Below are 12,737 nucleotides of genomic sequence, written 5' to 3'. Positions count from 1 at the left end.
ACATTCTCCTGATTATTAAAATAAATTAAAATGCATGCCTTATTATATTTCCTCTTCTTAGTTATGTTATAACTAAGTTTTTTGGGTATATTATAGTAATCTTTGCCTGTTAAGTACAATTTTAAACTCTTAACTTTTCACAAATCCAACTGACTCAAAAAAGAAAAAAGCATAATTTTCTGATTCTCAACTTGTTACACCTTTCCTTTATAAGCTGGTTTGTTTTTCCTTTCAGGGCCACCTGACCCTGTGAAAGTACATTTTTTTTTTCCAGCAAACACCAAATATTCTTGAGTTTCCTATACCAAGACATGGAATCATTTCTCCTGCAGAAAGTTCTGACTCTTACCACGGACCAATTCTGGGAAGATGATACATCTGAGCAATAGGACTATTTCTAATCTGGACCACTTTGTGCAATAAAGGTAATAGAATTGGGAAAATGTTCTTTTTTGAGGTCAAGAGTTCGAAATTATTTTTTCTAATTTAACACATTATGTCAATAAACCTTATTTTTCGACTTTCTCTCACCTTGACAATAAATATCCCTCCAAGGTCTATTAACATATTTATTTATTCTACAAATGCTTGTAGAATCATAGTAAATTGAAGGACATCCTGCATATCCTTGAGGTAAGCCTGATAACTAGTCTAATCTTCCTTAATCACGTGCCTTCCCACCTGCAACCTCACGTCATGTTCCTCACAGTTTACGAACAAAACAGTATCATTCCATTAAATAAATAACCTTCTGAAAAAGTAAGTAAAAATATCAGAATCAGTGCTAATCTTTAGAAAGGCCATGGCATGGAACCAGCAGATGTTGTAATGGTATGCCACTGGACTCCCACATAGTCAATCATGGTTCAAGTCCCAGACCGGTGGCTTAAAACTCATACGAGGCACATATGCATGCATGTCCAAAATCCCAAGAGGAGAATGGAATAGAAGGGATTGCACCATGGCCATCCCCCCGGGGGATGATTTCTTGTTTTCTGTCTCTTTGGCAAGCACATACACCCTATAGCAGAAATCTCTCTAAAAAATTAAATTAAGTGAAATAAGAAAAAAATAAGAAAAGCCATGGCACAACCCATGTTCATCTTCTTTGCCTACGATGACACTCATTTCTTTCTTTGACCTCATCCTGCCCACTAGATTTATCCATCTCAAAAACATCACATAGTTGCCAAAACCCTACACACCATGATCAGAACTTTTACTTCCCTTCTTCATTTTCTATCCAAATGTATTTTCTCTTCTGCTCCTTTAAATAATTACAAAACTGACCTTAAGTGATTCACCTTAGTGCCAAATAGTTATGGCTAATGAAGAATTAAGATATTATTCCTCCTGAATATCTTAAGCACCCTGATAGGATTGGGAAGAAGGGTATTCCTCAACCCTTGATTCCATCACAAGTGAGGTACAAGGTTACTGACTTGGGCTTTTATTTTGAGTCAGCAACAGGAAACTGACCCTTAAGAAGAAAGCCAAGGGAATAAACCAAAATAGTTAAATGTAAAAATATGAAGAGAAGGGTGGCAGGAAATTAGATTGGAATGGCAGACCACCTTCCTCGTTGCAACCCATGGTAGCATTTTTATGTAATGCAAAGAAGTTTGTACTTCATCTTCTAAGGATGGGATTCTATTGGGGGTTCTTAAATAGCTGGGACTTGTATTTTAGAAAAAGCATTTTGAGAGCTGGGCTGGAGTGGCTTGCAGAGCAATTGTCTAAGCTAAAAAGTATGAAAAATTAACTGGTGGTAGGTAGAGACAGAGAAGAATGAGGAATTTGAAATATACAAAAAAAGAAGAATCAATCATATTTTGGGATCAACTGAATACAGAAAAACATAAGGGAGAATCAAAACTAAAATGTTTCCAAGTTCTCTGGTAAGAGTAACTTCAGAGGTGGTGGCTCCATTCACTACACTGGGCATAATTCAGAAGGTAGTTATCTGAGGGGAAAATTCAGATATTTGAATTGGAGCTCTTAAGTGATATAACCTATGGGACTGTGGCACAAAATTGAAATTAAGTCTAACAATGTGGCTTTGGAGGTAATCCCTGGGAGTGGATGCCATAAGATAGTCAAGAGAGGATACTGATGGTGGTCTAGAATGGAGATGAGGTGACCTAAAGAGAAGAATGAACCTAACAAGCTTGAAAGCAGGCCAAGGATAAAGGCCTCAAGGACAGGCAGAAATGAACCCCAGATAATAAGTCTAGAAGCTATTGTGTAGAAAAGCGGTAAGAACATTTTCTTCTGTAGAGAAAATATAATTCCGTATTTACTTTTTAATTAATTATTTGCCTATACTTTATCTCATCCTTACAAAGAGGGTCTAAAGTAGCTTACAAAATGTAATATAATTTGGTAAAGAACAAAAATAGATTAAGGAATTGGAGCAATGAATAAATAAGAGTAGGATAATATTTGAAAATACAAGAAAAATGAGTATACAAAAATAAACATCAGATTGTCATACGCAAATGTTAAGCATTTCAAATTCACTTCTAAATGTCACATAAGTCAAAGCTAAAAAGAAAACATTACTGATTACAAGAATCACAATGAATATAAAAACTTTCAAATTATATTTGTTACAGCAGTAATGGAAAGTATTCTAGTAGGGAGGTCAACTGTAGATACTAGAGATAGTAAGTATAGAGAAAATATGGAGATAGGAAATGGAGAGAAGGAAACAGTGGGGATACGTATGTTTAATTGATTTAAAATGAAAAGTTATTTGCTGATGGTAATGTATATGGTAATGTCTTTGTTTTGACTGATATGCATTGTATTCATGTTTGAAAAAGCAATGTTGTACACTGTAAAGATATATAGTGATGGGGACCAGCAGTTGGCATAATGGCTATGTCACTGGACTCCCATATAGTCGACCACAGTTTGAGTCCCGGACCCGGCGGCTTAAACTCACACCAGGTGCATGTGTGCACATGTCCAAGAGCCCAAGAGAAGAATGGAGGAGAAGGGATTGTGGCATGGCCATCCCCCAGGGGGGGATTTCTTGCTTTCTGTCTCTCTTTCTGGCAAGCACATGCGCCCTATAGCAAAAACCTCTCAAAACAAAAATAAATAAATATATATAGTGATTCAATATAAATTAGAAAAAATAATTTTAAAAATTGCATCTGTTGGGAGAAGGAGATGGCATAATGGTTATGTCACTAGACTCCACATAGTCAACAGTGGTTCAAGTACCAGACCTGGCAGCTTAAAACTCATACTGGGCACATGTGCGTATGTGCCCAAAATCCCAAGAGAAGAATGGAGGAGAAGGGATTTCAGTGTAGCCATCCTCCCTGGAAAGAGATTTCTCACTTTCTGTTTCTCCATCTCTCCAGTGAATACAAGCTTCCTATAACAGAAATCTCTCTTTTAAAATACTCAATTCCATTTGTTTAGGAGAAAGGTAGATTTTTCTAGTTTTTAGGTCTGAAAGAAATTTGTCCTGTGCTTTTCCTGAACAGGGGTGGTGGGATATAGTTGGTAAACACCTTCACTGAGGCCCCTTCAAAAAATACAACAAGGGGAACCAGCAGTTAGCGTAATGGCTATGTCGCTGGATTCCCACGTAGTCGACTGCGGTTCGTGTCCCGGACCCGGTGGCTTAAAAAACTCACGTCGGGCGCGTGTGCGTGCGTGCCCAAGATCCCGAGAGGAGAATGGAGGAGAGGGGATTGCGGCGTGACCATCCCCCCTGGGGGGTGATTTCTCGCTTTCTGTCTCTATGTCTCTCTGTCTGTCTGGCAAGCGCACGCGCCCTACAGTGAAAATCTCTAAAAAAAAAAAAAATACAACAAGCATGTCATCTGCTTCCTTCTTACAGTATCTGCACATCTTAACCAGTCCAACGCAGTTTACAAGAGACTAAAAAATGTAGTGAAAGTACACAGTTCTTTGACTGTCTGATTTGATATGGAAATAGAGTTTGGGTTGCATGGAGGAAGTGATGTCCATAGGCTCCCAGGTAGTCAACCATGGTTTGAGTCCCAGATTCTATAGCTTAATACTCACTCTGGGGGTGTGTGCGTATGTGCCCAAGATCCTGAAAGAAGAGACTGTAGTGTGGTCGTCCCTCCAGGGGATGATTTCTCACTTTCTGTCCCTCTGTCTCTCTGGTGAGCACATGTACCCTATAGCAAAAATCTCTCTTAAAAAATAAAAAAAAGAATTTCTCAAAATTAAGGTTTCAATAAGAACTGAACTACAGAATTCAAGGTCATGGCCTCTGGCAGGAACCTAGAGAACAGATATCTCAGGGCAAATCCAAATCATTAGAATCTACTGAGGGGAGGCATTCCCTTCAGAGACATTCCTTATGGAAACTAAAGAGCCTGAGTAGTACTGTACCTGAAAAGAGGGCCTCCCTACTTCTGACAAGGAAAGACACTGGTCAGAACCACAATCTTTCCTCAGAAAATGGTTCTGTAGTTCATCCTATTGCATATACACACACAAAAATAACTGAGAAGGGGACCAGCAGTGGATGTAATGGCTATGTCACTGGATTCCTATGTAGTTGACCGCAGTATGAGTCCCAGACCCGGTGGCTTAAACTCATGCCGGGCACATGTGCCTTAGTGCCCAAGATCCTGAGAGAATGGAGCAGAAGGGATTGTTATATGGCCATCCTCCCTGGGGGAGGGGGGGTGATATCTCGTTTTCTGTCTCTCTGTCTCTCTGTCTTTCTGGAAAGTGCACACACCCTATAGAAAAAAAAAAAAATGGCTGATAAGGTCCCAGTACTCAGGGTGGTCATGTTTCTTTGAAGTTAGGAATTCTAGGAACATTATATTCAAGGTGGATTCTTGTTTTATGTCCTTAGAACCCTAACTTTGGAGGGAAATCATGATGATTGGAGCTAATGGAAAAAGGAAGAAACTGTACAGAAAACAATAAGTCAACCTAATACCAAAAAACGACCAAAAAAGGTAAAAAAGGCAGTATTTGTGTGTTATTGAAAGCTGGAGAACAAAAATCCTTAAAATAATGCAGCTCACATTTATACCCACTTCATTCTTCCTTATCTTTGCAGGCTATGCACACATGCTGCTGTTCTCCAAGGAGAAGCTTAGCATGACACGTCTTGCCCCCTGCTGAAGGGTTGGACAGCCAGGATAGGCTCAGAAGTGAACATATACTGGCCAGTGATCCAAATCATACCTTTCAATACCACTTTACCAATAAAGCTGGTATATAGTCTGCATCTTTCTGACTCCTCAAAACCAAGGATAGAAGAGTGTTATCTACTGGCTCCTGAAACCCCCAATGTAGAATTGAGACAAAAAAAGGTGAAGAATTACCTGAAAGACTGCAAGCTCATTCTTAGTGGCTCTGACAGACAATAAGAAATGGCTATCACAGCAGATGCCCTAGACCAGGAAGAGACCTAAATTAGGTAATGAGCTGCTGGCTGCTCTCACACAAGTTAGGATGCAGGGACACATACATGCATATGGCATTTCTTATTCTTGTTATAATCTTGGTAATGAGAATAAGGTATAAGGTGTCAGGTGTCTTTATTTCTCAAATTGCAATTCAAAGTGACTGAGCCATCAGCTCTATTTCTATTTAGCAATGGTCCTGTGCTTCAGAATCTTCTCTATTTTTAGAGACTATTTTCAACTTTGAGCAGGAACTGCTGGAGCATCCCAGAAATGGGTAAGGTCCAAGTCAGCATAATATAAATGCTTCCTGGCATTTCGGAGTACATGTCAGTCCAAGAAGCCTCATTAGGAGCCTTGTTACTCACTTCTGAAGCATAGGTTGTGTATCAGTCTCCATTTGACTCTCAGCCTTATGTAACCTTATTATGTTACAGCAATTACCAATTTGCTGGAAAATACACTCTTTACCCTCACCATTTATCTACTCTTGACAACATGCCTAAGATTTCAAAGCCATTGATATCCCTTAGGGAAAATACTCTTGTGCCTTTCCTCTTCTTGTAGAGAATACTAATCAAACCCATCAGTGAACTGCTCAGAACTTGAATCCTACAATGCTCTAGTAGATGGAACTACTGTAGTCTCTGGTTGCAAGCAAGAGAAACGGACTTTCTGGACGTAAATGGTTAACTTAAGTAAAAGCAAAATATTCTGGAAAGCTATAGGATTTCTCACAAAATTGAAGAGAAGACTAGAGAACCAAATTGGGGGACAGACAGGAATGAGGTTCCAAAAGGGTTTACTATCAATTGAGCCCAGGTTCCCAGCTGAATTTTTTTTTTGAGAGGTTTTTGCTATAGGGCGCATGTGCTCGCCAGACAGACAGAGAGAGACAGAGACACAGAAAGCAAGAAATTACTCCCCCCTCAAGGGGGATGGCCATGCCACAATCCCTTCTCCTTAATTCTCCTCTCGGGAGCTTGGGCACACACACAAATGCGCCCGGCATGAGTTTTAAGCCACCGGTCCGGGACACAAACCGCGGTTGACTACGTGGGAGTCCAGCAACATAGCCATTACGCTAACTGCTGGTCCCTCAGCTGAAATATTGATAGATGAATTTCAGTGGTTGCTCTGCCTTAGGTTCAGTCTATTGAAGATTGAAAGTCCTAGGAGAGGGAGAAACTAACAGTCCAAACTTAATTTCTATCCTTCTTCTTCTTCTTGTACCTAGGCTATGAAAGTAAGGTCTTGGGAACTGAACCTCTAAGGTCTCTCTCAACTGTCATGGTGAAAAAGGAACTCCAGGGATTTACCTACCCATCTATCTCAACTGCACACAAAGGAAGGCATTAAAGTCTCCAAATTCTCCCAAAGGAAATCAAAGTTTTGTTAGGAAGAGGCATTGTGTATTTAGTAGTAAACATAATAAATGTCCTCTCCAGGGATGTTAAAACCAATTCTCTCTTCCTCTCTTTTCTTTTTTTCTTTTTTATAGTTACAAAAACTGAGAGGGGCCTGCAGGTGGCTTGGTGGTTAAAGCCACTGGATTCCCACATGGCCAACTGTGGTTCAAGTCCTAGACCTGGCGGCTTGCTCTCTCACTTTCCTTTTCTCTCTCTCTCTCTGTATCTATGTCTGGTCACATTTTAAAATAATAATAATAATAATAATTAATAATAATAATAATGAGTGGAATTAAATAAATAAATGACAATTTTTTTTTAAAAGAAAGCTGAAATTTAGAAAGAGTAAACAACGTTTTAAGCATCAAAGAGCAAGTCAAAGGTAGAGATGGAACAGGACTTCAATTACTCTATATTTTTGCTACTTGGTGTGGTCCGAGGACCTGTAGCATTGCATCATTCAAGGAGTGCTTAGAAATGTGAGCACTCAAGGCTAGCAGGTGGAATAGTGGTTAAGGCTCAGGACCTCCACATGGTCAACAGTGGTTCAAGTTTCAGACCCGGTAGGCACTGGGCATATATGTGTGCATGCCCCAAATTTCAAGAGGAGGATAAAGAAGGGGGTTGCTCCCTGGCACTTGAGTACAAGAAATATCACATTTCTTTATTGTTCTAAATCAAATTAAATCTTGATCAGTCTATCCTGGTGAGAAAGAGATATCTAGTCACAGTTATTTAGGAGACACTCCCCCCCCCTCTTTTCTTGATTGAGTCAGAACCAGGGGGCTTTCTAGTTCTACAAAGACAAAGAAAGAGCCCTTTACCATCAGCCCTTCTCCTCAGTGTCACTGCCCTGGGCGGGCTTCAACCATGTCCATTATCTGCAGACTCTCTCTGTATCTCTCTCTGTCAGCAGGTTGGAGAAATTATCTGCTTCTCTCCTACCACTGAGATTTAATGCTTCATTTTGTATTGGTAGAAGTATGCTTTTGATAGTGAGATTTTATTACATACATATAATATAGGCACAGTTTCTGCTAGCCACATTGTTCCTTGTTTGCCTTCTGGGGTAAAATATATCACCATTTTATGGTGCTCCATAAACACCCTGGTGTAAGCAAAGAGCACCATCACCCAGACTAGTCTGAGGGGCACTGCTCATGGATGCCTGTCATATACAGATAGCCTTTGCTGTTGTTGGTCTTTGCAACTCAAGCACTCCTGTAGCAGCTACTTCTATATCAACTCTTAATCTTGAACCTATAAATATGTTGCTCGCCCAGCTCCTGATACCCTCATTCCCACTAGTGCTTATTCTTTCTCTAGGGAAGAACATGATGGGATTTTGATGAAGGTTTTATGCCTCAGATTATTTAGGAAACTTGGGAAATGAGGGTTTTTTCAATAAATCATCAGTGCTAATAAGACTGTAAATCCCTTATTCAGAAGCCAGTTCCAGGCATGTGTATGTACACACATACACATATACATGTGTTTGTATGTTAGAAATAAGGACAGTATACATGTTAAGCTGTATGAGCCTGACTTACCTATTAGCAGATACCTTGATTACCTTACTAGAAAACTAAACTAAAACTATATCATAATTAGAAATAGGACTTGGGACCAGCAGTTGGTGTAATGACTATGTCACTGGACTCCCATGTAGTCGACTGCAGTTTGAGTCCCTGACCCAGTGGTATAAACCCGCTGGGCACATGTGCCCAAGATCCTGAGAGGAGAATGGAGGAGAAGGGACTGTGGCATGGCCAACCACCCCCCCAGGAGGTGATTTCTGGCTGGCTTTCTGTCTCTCTGTCTCTGTCTTTCTGGCAAGCGTATGCACCCCTATAACAAAAACCTCTCCAAAAAAAAGGGATAGGACTTCAGGTGTAAATAGTCACAGAATAAAGAATTCAGGCTAAGGTAAAATAATGTATAGTAGAAATTTTCCTGAGTTCAGATTCAGGTTAGGAAAAGGGATGCCTCAGGTACATAATGTCAGGGAAGACAGAGCCTTCCATAAGAGGCCATAACAAGGAACACTCATAATCTTCACAATTTTGCCACAATCTTACACTAAGGACCAGTCCCTTTACTGTACCATCAAAGGCCCTTAAATATCAACATAGCCAGTTTTCTTTACTCCTTGTAGATCAGGAATTTCAGACGCAGTGGACACCCTGATAACCACTCCAGTAAGTTTACTCACAGACAAGAAGCCTTCAGTATCTTTAAGTTCTAACCGACCTCATGGACATCAGTGGTCTGGCCAGAGCAAGTAGAGTGGAAGAAAAAAAAAAATAAAAAAACTGATCATCTGGACTCCTATATCAGCCCGATTGTATTCTTTGACCAATCACAACAACATAGACTCATTTATATATATTTCCAAGAAGTATATAGCAAGGTCTTACCTTCAAGGGGACTTTAATTTATTTGGGGAAACAGGGCATGTGTATAGAAAGAAAACAAAAACACGCGATAGTTTTCAGTAATTACCAAATGAGTGGGAAAAATTAATGGCATTCAGGAAAAGGAGGAAAAGAGAGGGGAGTTATTATCATTAGGCAGAGTGATATAGGAAAGTTTCATGGAAGTTTAAGGATTTCAACTTGACCTAAAGTGAGTATTCTCTTTTGTTTCTTTTTAGGTTTTTGTCAGAGGGCACATGAGCTAACCAGAGAGAGATAGTAAAAAGGAAAGTGAGGGGAACCAGCAGTTAGTGTAATGGCTATTTCGCTGGACTCCTACGTAGTCGACCGCGGTTCGCGTCCCAGACCTGGTGGCTTAAAACTCACGCCAGGTGCGTGTGCGTGCGTGCCCAAGATCCCGAGAGGAGAATGGAGGAGAAGGGATTGCGGCATGACCATCCCCCCTGGGGGGTGATTTCTCGCTTTCTGTCTCTATGTCTCTCTCTGTCTGTATGGCGAACGTATGCGCCCTATAGCGAAAATCTCTCCAAAAAAAAGGAAAGTGAGAAACCATCATTCCTCATAGGAATGGCCACGCTGTAATCTCTTCTCCTATATTCTCTGGGGTTTGGGGCATGGACACACACATGCCCAATGTGATTTTCAAGTCACCAGGTCTGGGATTCAAACCACAGTTGGTCTTCTGGGAGTCCAACACCCTAACCACCACACCACCTGCTGGCACCATTGACCTTACAGTCAATATTCTCTTTTTTTTTTTTTTCGTTCAATATTCTCTTAAAGGGTACATAAATGGAGCTTCAAAGGTCAATGAATCCTCTAAATATGCATTTTTCCAGGGTGAAATTTAATGACCTTCATCAGATTCTCAAAAAAATGACCAAAAAAGTTATAAGCCATTACATGACAAAATGCTATGTAAGTAGAGAGGAAGAAGAGCAGCAACCTAAATAAAGGAACAAGTGAACAACTTTAATGAGGGGATGAACAAGGCATGTTCAAATGGAAAATGAGCAATGCCAATCTGGTGGTAGTAGTGGTTCCATGTTCATATAGGCAATTTCAAGAGATAAAGCTGGAAAAGCACAATAGACAGGGTGGGAAAGAACCTTGATTATCAAGACTATTCTTGGGCTACATTCAGGTAAATGACATAATGACATGGGTTTAGGATGATTAATCTGACCACTTTGGGCAGGATGAGGTAGATGCTGGTAAGCCTGAAGTCAGAAAGATCCCTGGTCCAAGAATAAGAATCAAGAAAATGAGAACAGCTGGTAGAGTAACTATTGCCATGAAATGAATAAGGATTCCAGAGGTGCCAACAGAAAAACTGATACTATTTAGTAACTTTGAGTCATAGGAAGAGAAAGCAAAGAACCAAGGACAACTCAAAGCCTTAAGTTGGGGGTGCCTGGAATAAGGAAGATTCATTCATAAAAATAAGCAACAGTGGGTAAAAAGTTGGTTTTTGAGAGAATAGCAAAGATTTTGATCTCCAACAAGTAGGGTTTGGGGTTCTACGTCAGCAACAATAGAGCTCCTTTATCAAGTTACCAAATATTCACCATACCAAAATATAAGACCAGCGATATCTCTAATCATATTCTTCCAGCCCAGTGCTCTGTATCCTAGACAATGGATTTGGTCTGACTTCTTGAGGCACTTTGCACTGTTCCCTGGAGGCTGTATCATTCTTGGTTTTTATCAGCAAACTTTCCTAAAGCATTTTTCTCCAAATGACGTTACCACAGTGTGATTAGGAGACATGCAAGGACGTAAACATTCCAGTAAGATAAAAGCAGCACCGCTTTCCCCAGATTCACAGTACTTCAACTTCATTAGGCTCCATGTTGTTTCATTAGAGTCAATGCCATTTAAGTTTTTATGTTCATTTCAAGGCTATTTGTTTTGACAAAGGATTTTAAGAAAACGCAGTCGGAACTTTCTGGGTTTTATTTAACTTTATAACCATCTAATTTACTCCCCAATAAAGAGATAACTAAGCATTGCTGTTATGCTGCTAAAGAGCTCTTTACATAATTTTGAAGTACAATGCAAGAATCTGCAAGGAGGAAATTTTTGTCAAGGAAATGCTGACACAAGCTATCCAGTGTTTGGTACCAGGAGTTAGGGATTTGCTGCTTCCTGTCTTCATTCACACACACACACACACACACACACACACACACACACAGACGCACACCCTATAAGATCCAAAGACACCTCCTCTATTTGTAAATTGTTATTTTTATGAATTATTTATTTAATTTTATTTATTTATTTATTTGTTTGTTTGTTTGTTTTTAAATTTGCTATAGGGCACATCAACAGACAAAGAGAGAAAGTGAAAACAAAACCGGCAGGTCAAGGACTTGAACTAACTGTGGTTAGCCATGTGGGAATCCAGTGCCTTAACCACCCCTGAATTATTACTTTTCTAAACAAGTATATCTTTAACCCTGCCTGAATACAAGATAGATAAAAACCCAGCGGGAGCTTGCCCAAGCTGAAGAGTGCCAACAGACAAGAGATTATAGTGACTAACAAAAACTGGGATGTTTTAGCGGTAGACGGGCAGGAGTATATGAGTTTTACAAATGTTTTCCTCTTTTCTCTCCAAGATGATATTCTAATTGATCAAGACAGAGCTTCTAACTTGCCCGTTCATGATTCAAGTCACTGCTCAACTCTTCATTTTTTGTTCACTGTTCTCTCCTAACAGGCTAGACTTCACTCTTATCTAAATGCTGCCGATCTTTCAAGATCCAACTTAGATTCTGTCTCCTCCGTGAACCTCTTTATGTTTATTTCTGGCCCCCAGATAGGTATCTTCTCTCAATCACCCAACCAACAAATGCTTTCAAGCACCTACTAGTTGCAGGTGTGAGAGTCTAGTTACACTTACTCCTTGTTTTCCCCATGATTATTTGAGTGATGATTAATTTCATCACTTTAATACAGGTGATGACTTCATTTCTTTTGTATTTCCCATATTACCAAAACACCTAGGCAGAGTATCAGTTAATGCCCACATGATGAAATGTGTCTAAAGAATATGTTAAAATGTGTTCAAAAAAAAAAAAAGAAGAAGAAAAACTTTTAGGGTAATCCAGAAATAGCAATCATTTCCACATAATTAGGAAATAAAAACAACCACCACCACTTAGAATAATAAAATACATGACTTTTACTTATTTATTTTTTGATAGGTTTTTGCTATAGGGCGCATGTGCTCGCCAGAAAGACAGAGACAGAAAGCGAAAAATCATCCCACAGGGGAGATGGCCACGCCATAATCCCTTCTCCTCCATTCTCCTCTTGGGATCTTGGGCACACAAGCACACGCGCCCAGCGTGAGTTTAAGCCACTGGGTCCGACACTTGAACCGCGGTTGACTACATGGGAGTCCAGGGACATAGCCATTACACCAACTGCTGGTCCCAAAATACATGACTTTTTTTTTTTTTTTTTTT

The sequence above is a fragment of the Tupaia chinensis genome, unplaced genomic scaffold (genome assembly GCF_000334495.1).
Source record: "Tupaia chinensis unplaced genomic scaffold, TupChi_1.0 Scaffold000622_1, whole genome shotgun sequence".
Lineage (NCBI taxonomy): Eukaryota > Metazoa > Chordata > Mammalia > Scandentia > Tupaiidae > Tupaia > Tupaia belangeri.
The sequence above is the reverse complement of the archived record's forward strand: the minus strand, read 5'-3'. Positions refer to the sequence as shown.